Source organism: Bemisia tabaci, chromosome 2, assembly GCF_918797505.1.
Source record: "Bemisia tabaci chromosome 2, PGI_BMITA_v3".
Classification (NCBI taxonomy): Eukaryota; Metazoa; Arthropoda; class Insecta; order Hemiptera; family Aleyrodidae; genus Bemisia; species Bemisia tabaci.
Window position 1 is genome coordinate 64,986,484 of NC_092794.1, and position 5,831 is coordinate 64,992,314.

The window sequence follows — 5,831 nt, forward strand, 5'->3', positions numbered from 1 at the left end:
CACCGTATGAACATTCGAGAGTTGCCAAATTTCCCCAGATAAAACGTATATTTCTGAGGAAAGATATGAATATATTTCCTCGAACTTTCCAGGAATTTTTGGTGAAATTCCGAACAAAATAATCTGTAAGATTCAGAGAAAAATATTCATAAATTTACCGAGAAATTCGTGTTTTGTCACAGAAAATTTGGCAACGCCTGAAGGTTCATACGGCGATTTCATTCAGCACGACATTATGAAGGGGCACATAGCCTTTTAGAAAGCACGATGAGTGACATCATCACCCGCATTGATGCACACCGTGGTTTTAAGTATTTTGGTTCCACAAATCACTGGAAAAGGATTGCAGCGGTTGGCATTCAGAATCCATACTGTAGAGGAGCATTTTTGGTAGACCTGAAACACAGTAAGAATAAAAAAAGGAATGATTAGTCAACGCTTGTTGTCAAATTGTTTTGTTCACTCTGAATGTCCTTGTCAAACTTGATACTTTCTAAAAGTACTGTAATCATCTGGTAGTAAAAAATCTGGAATTCATGAATATCATTCGGAAAATAGTGCAACATTGTCCTCTACTTTTGTAATTTTTTCTCCAGCTATTGATTTCATGAGCAATTATTCGGTGTATATTCTTCAAGAGATTAATTAAAACTGTACGGGTGCTTTCTGGTGAATTACACCAACATTTCTGTTAATTTTTACAACATTACAAATAATTGAACATTTTGGAACTACTTACGAAATTTTTACGTCCTATTGTAAAGGAGTACCATTAAAGTGAGACTGCAAGGTACATAGCAATAAGGCGGGTTTCTTCATCATTCAAATTAATGCACATCACCGTGATCCAACTATATTGGTACCTTTAAAACACAGATTTTCCTTGATGGTAGGACTTGGTGGACAGTGGTAAAAAATGAAGTAAAACAGCTTTCATTATGCTCGTTTTTTGCCGATCTGAAAAAAAATAAACACAAGTAGATTAGTTCAGGTAAATAGAGTAAAATGAAAAGTAAAATGAAATGAAGTTGAACAGGGTAAAAGAGCAAAATCAATATGCGAGGTATTTAAAACAAAAAACCATTATAAAACAATGTGAAACTATTTTCACTGTATTCGTTTCTTGCCGATCTGAAAAAAAAACAAAAAGAAAGACTAATATAATTAACATGGAGATGAAAATTAGCATGATATTTGAGAGAAAAATAAAAATGCTGCAAAGCAATTTTATCGTACTTACGATTAATACACTGAAAGTAGCTTCCACTCTGACCCTGTCTCTTGTCAATTAGGAAGTTGGTATGAAGCGTTTGAAGAGGAGGAAAGAATCCATTCAAGAAAATAAGTTGAAACCTTTGCACATAGTGCTGGAAGCGCTTTCACAGACCTAGTTTCTTGCCGATCTGAAAAAAAAAGAAAAATTAAGAAAGCAAAGCTGGTGAAGGAACATCTAATGTAAATCGGACGTGTTTCTGCGAAACGGAGCTGTGTGTATTGTGAGCCCTGTTATGCATTTTATTCTTATGAGTCTCAGGTCTCATGTCTTAATGCACATATCTCCATTTGGCAGAAATACGTCCAATTAACAGTACAACTCATGCGCAATTTTTTTATTTTTTAAAAATGTAGCAGGAAGTAGTATATGGATGGCTGATTGGGAGGGTATGGATTCGATCGACATGAATCGATCGAAAAATGAAAACGTGAATCGATCGACATGAATCGATCAACATGAATCGATCGACACCGATTCGATCGACAGTTAATTTAAAAACACCCGTATCGATTCGATCGACATGAATCGATCGAAAAATAAAAACGTGAATCGATCGACACCGATTCGATCGACAGTTAATTTAAAAACACCCGTATCGATTCGATCGACATGAATCGATCGAAAAATAAAAACGTGAATCGATCGACACCGATTCGATCGACAGTTAATTTAAAAACACCCGTATCAATTCGATCGACATGAATCGATCGGAAAATGAAAACGTGAATCGATCGACCAAACCCGTGAATGGATCGACAAACCCGTGAATGGATCGACAAACCCGTGAATGGATCGACAAACCCATGAATGGATCGGCAAACCCGTGAATGGATCGACAAACCCGGGAGTCGATCGATCACGTTTTCATTTCGATCGATTCATGTCGATCGAATCGATACGGGTGTTTTTAAATTAACTGTCGATCGATTCATGTCGATCGATTCACATTTTCATTTTTCGATCGATTCATGTCGATCCAATCGATACGGGTGTTTTTAAATTAACTGTCGATCGATTCATGTCGATCGAATCGACACCGGTTTTTTAACAATTTGTCGATCGAATCGGTGTCGATCGATTGACGTATTTTTATTTCTCGATCGATTCATGTCGATCGAATCGACACCGGTTTTTTTAACAATTTGTCGATCGAATCGGTGTCGATCGATTCACGTTTTCATTTTTCGATCGAATCCATACCCTCCCAAAACAATGACCTGAAGAGGGGAAAAACATTTCTCTCAGTCTAGAAAAATTGGAAAAATAATATAAATCCTTGTCGATTTCATTGATAATTTCTTTCTTTGAAGAATAAAAGTACTCTACTGATTCATAATATTTTGAAATAGGCACGACCGTGAAATAGGAAAGGAAAATAATAGGATGAATCTAATAAGATTTACACTCTAAAAACAAAATAATCAAGGATAATTTACGATAACTTTACGATTCAAAAGTAGAGATTGAAAATAGAAAAATTAAATTTTAAAATTTGAAAAATAAAAATTTGAAAAACTAAATAAAAATTTCAACATTTCCAAAATAAAATATTCAAGATTAAAAATTTTAAGACTCAAAAGTGGGAACCAATTGAAAATAGAAAAAATAAATTTTAAAATTTGAAAAATAAAAGTTTCATAAATGAAAAGTATACAGTTTAAATATAATGAAGATAGAAGGTATGATAAATGATAAGCTATTATCTGCTATACTCACATACAAAAAGCTTAACTCATGTTGCGATTTCCGCTTGCTAATTGCACTGCACTACTAAACCACTGCACCATGAAACTACTGTACCACTAATCCACTACACCACTTATCCACTACACCACTTATCCACTGCACCACTAAACCACTGACCCACTAACCCTCAGACCTGATCACCCATTGAGCCACCTTCGCTCACTGAATCCACACTGATTGAACTTTAGGGGTGGGGCTGCTCTTTTATATGCTCGGTCTGTAGCCACCACAAGCAACCCCCCAACCTCCCCCCCCCTGCTGACCACTCTTGCAATTATGATGTCATTTAGAAACTATTTCCTTGTTTTCCGGTGCCGGGAAATCCGAACTTTTTGGAACAAAAGGAGGAAGGGACATTCCTTCTAGAACACCATTAGCCAGGAGTGCGCAAGGGCCTTTTGTTTTATTGAGACGACGGCACCTCACGTGTCCAAAACAATGAAAGGAAACTTCCCTGAGAGTACTTTTTTTTTTTTTTGGTCCATCATATCCCCGTGCTAAGGGAGAAGAACGTCGTATGAACATTCAAGCGTTGCCAAACATTCCTCTATAAAATAACAATTTACTTTTTAGGAAAGCTACGGATATTTTTCTTTGAAATATTCTATGGGGGGGGGGGGGCGATATCTTCGTGCCGATATCTTCTCGGGGGTTGATCTGATGCAAAAATTCATAAGAACCCTTTCGAAAGAGGATGAAATTTCATTTTAGATAACAAAATAACCCTTGTGTGACATTGTCTAATAATCGAAGAAATGAAATAAGCGTAATACCGAAAATCGTTACTCGACTCAGATTCAAACGGACCGCTCGCGCAACTTCGGCGGATCGAGGGCCGCTTCGCGCAACTTCGGCCGATCGAGGGCCACTCTGATTGGTCCACGCAGCGACTGCCTCACTCATCGATGCACAATGCCGAATGCTTGTTGTTTTCGGTAAATATTTACTAGCTTGATGTCACAAAACTGACTAGTTACGGCCTCTCCATTCTCGTTGGCAACGGTGGGGCATCCCCCGAGGGTTGGGCCACTTGGTTGCCAGGTGGGGCAGCCCTTTGGGGTTGGGCTTCTTTGATTCCAGGTGGGGCACCCTCTGGGCTTGGGCCACTTGGTCTCCAGGTGGGGCAGACCCGGGGGTCGGGCTGCTAGGTTGCCAGGTGGGATACCCCGAGGATAGGGCTTCTTGGATGTCAGGTGAGGCACCTCCCTCCCTCCCGAGGGTCGGGCTCCGTGGATGCCCGGTGGGGCAGCCCCTGAGGGTTGGGCTTTTTGGATGCCAGGTGGGGCAGCCCGTGAGGGTTGGGCTTTTGGGTGTAGGATGGGGCAGGGCAGGCCCTGGGGTTGGACTTCTTAGATGCCAGGTGGGGCTTCCCGCGGGTTGGGCTTACTGGATGCGGGGAATCAAGGGAAGGTGCCCGCATTAATGAGGGGGCAGAGGTACAACTATTCGTGGTTGATGGATGCCCGTGTTGCATATGCAAAATTGAAGGCGCGATAGTGCGAGGCACGAACTGCATGAAGTGAAGCAAGTGAAGGCGTGAGCAATGCAATTCGTGCCAGCGTGCCTTCAATTTTGTAGATGCAACACGGACATCCGTCAAGCACGAATAGTTGCATAGTTGCGCCGCCGCATCGACGCGGAGCCCCTTTACCTTTAATTGACATATTTCCAAGTTGAGTCGGTTCCTTGAAGGCAGGAGTGCTTTTAGCCGTTAGGTTTTGACATTACTCTCCCGATTCCTGCGTAAGGAGTAGATGTTTTCAAATTTTTACCACCATTTATCTAAAATATGAAAAAGTGTAAACCCTTGCCATAAGACGAAGTTTCTTGTTGTTCTGGTTTCATTTGAGTCTTAAAGAGAGGTTTATCCTCTTGTTCTATCGATAAAGGCCAGTTTGGTTTCGACTTACTAGGGTTTTCGGGTGGATCGCCTGTGTTAAACCATTGCAAACCTTCTCAACATTGCAAGGGAAGAACTTACAGAAATTGGCAATGCGCTCAGTATGATTATTGAGTCATATTGCATACAATTTACATCTTTTCAGCTGTTGCAAATAATTTACGATAGCCTCTTTAAGTGTGTCTTGTTTCGGATACGAATGCACGTATCATCACCCTCCGGCCTGAAGTATCACAAGCGCCATGCGACGTTTCAAAATTTCAGCCGCGTTTTTATTTTTTAAGGAGACATTTTTACGGTTGAATCAGTTTGAAAATTTCATTGAATTTTATCTGTAGCACCAGGAAAATTCAGTGAAATTTCCAGACAGATTCAACCAGCTTTGCCGAAGAATGTCTCTGTAAAAAAGTAAAATGTCGGAAATTTTGAAACGTCGCAAGGCGCTTGTTATATTTTGGCCGAAATAGACTATTCCAACGTTACTTCATGTCGCAATTAGTCTATACCATACCTGATTGGTGCACCTTTTCTTTTAGGCTAATGAACGGAACCGACTGCACGTAAACGTGACAGGAGGGTTAAATTTCCTTCAATCTCGCCTGATGCAATTTAAGGGGCACGAGCATTTCTGATTTTGAGCAGAGCATGTGCCCGCTTCGCCCTATTATTCTGCCGCGCTAAGGAAGAACGCCTTATGAACATTCGAGAGTTGCCAAATTTACTTCGATAAAATTTTTATTTTTAAGGAAAGTTATGAGTATTTTCCCTTGAATTTTTCTGGGCTTTTCAATGGAATTGCGAGCAAAATTATCTGAAAAATTGGAAGGGAAATATTCATAAAGTTACCAGAAAATTCGCGTTTTATGAAAGGAAATCTGGCAACGCCCGGAGGTTCATACGGCGTTTTTC

General features: G+C 40.1%; 1 long non-coding RNA gene across 1 annotated transcript; it reads right to left on the reverse strand.

Moving 5' to 3' along the window:
* On the reverse strand, nt 1-3,184 carry LOC109039546 (uncharacterized). The gene is made up of 3 exons (XR_002009725.2): nt 2,993-3,184; nt 1,241-1,403; nt 1-957 (listed from the first exon to the last, which is right to left on the reverse strand). It is a non-coding gene; the product is annotated as an uncharacterized lncRNA (long non-coding RNA).
* Nucleotides 3,185-5,831: the final 2,647 nt, after the last annotated feature.